Consider the following 1,318-nt stretch of genomic DNA (forward strand, 5'->3'; position numbering starts at 1 on the left):
CGTCCCGCGCCGCCGCGCCGGACCCCGCCGCCTCCGCCGCCCCGGCGCCGCCGCGCCTCGCCGCAGCGGGCGCCGCGCCTCGCCGCCGCGGGCGCCGCGCCTTCCCGGCCCGCCACCGCGGGGCCCGATCCGCCTCCGCCGTCGCCCTCCCCCGTCGGCGCCCCGCGCCCGCCGCGCCTCGCCGCCCCGGTCGCCGGAGCTCGCCTCCACCGCCGCCCAGCGAGCGCCACCTCCAGCCGGCCTCCTCACCGCCGGCCACCGCGTCGCCGTGCCGCGCCCGACCTCCGGTCGCGCCTCCCCGGCCTCTCCCTCGCTCCGGCCACCGTCTTCGGCGAAAACTCCGGCCGGATCCGGCGAGATTCGGCCCGGAACTGCAGGGTGGATGAGATCCACCACCACGTCAAACCAAACGCCGCGTGCCCCGTCCCGGATCCGCTCCGTCCCGGGATCTCCTCGTCCCGGGTTGACTTCTCGGAGGGTATATTTTCGTCTAAGTCCCTGTTTTCAAACATTATCATGCCATGTTCATCGCATCATATCTCCATGTATACTGCTCCGTTTCATGCACGTAATATGTCAAATTGTTCGCCTCAAAGAGTACTTCATTTCATTCCATTGCATCATGTTCATTTAAGTCCATCTTGATGCCTGAATTATCGTTGCAAGAGTGCTATATGATGTTGTCTGCTGTCTGTTAACAGAACATGCTCATTTGTCATTTTTGCCATGTTTGATGTGTGCATCCTATGAGGTTGATGTCTACATGTGTTTTGAACTATGCCATGTCTTATTTACAGAGGTGCTTACCATGTATTTTTGTGATCAATGTGGTGAATAGCACAAGCATGCAAACTAGGCTTCGTGATGTTTTTGATTTTAGTCCCTGTTCTGCTGTTATTTTGATGCCATGTAAACTTGATGCTACAGAGAGATCCAAGCATATTTTGAGATACCTCATTAAGTATGTTTTGAACATATGGTTATGCTCTATCCATTAATGCCCCTGGTTGCAATTATGGAGTAGTCTAGCATGTCATTTTCGTGCTCTACTTTTGCTACAAAATGTTTCCTGGTAGATTGTTTACATGTTATTCAATTTTGCCAAGGTTGTTGTAGTTGATCCTTGCATGCTATGAACTTGTTCTTGCCTTGGTTTGTTTCATAAACATGTCTTCTTACTGATTCTATGCTTATCTTGTCATGCAATGACTTGTGGTGAGTGAATCGAGCTTGTTAAGTAGTGTACTTGCTGTTACTGTTTTGCTAGGCTGAATCTGTTATTTCATGATGCGATGTAAACCTGCTGCTACAAGTCATT

This window comes from Triticum dicoccoides, chromosome 5B (assembly GCF_002162155.2).
Source record: "Triticum dicoccoides isolate Atlit2015 ecotype Zavitan chromosome 5B, WEW_v2.0, whole genome shotgun sequence".
Classification (NCBI taxonomy): domain Eukaryota; kingdom Viridiplantae; phylum Streptophyta; class Magnoliopsida; order Poales; family Poaceae; genus Triticum; species Triticum dicoccoides.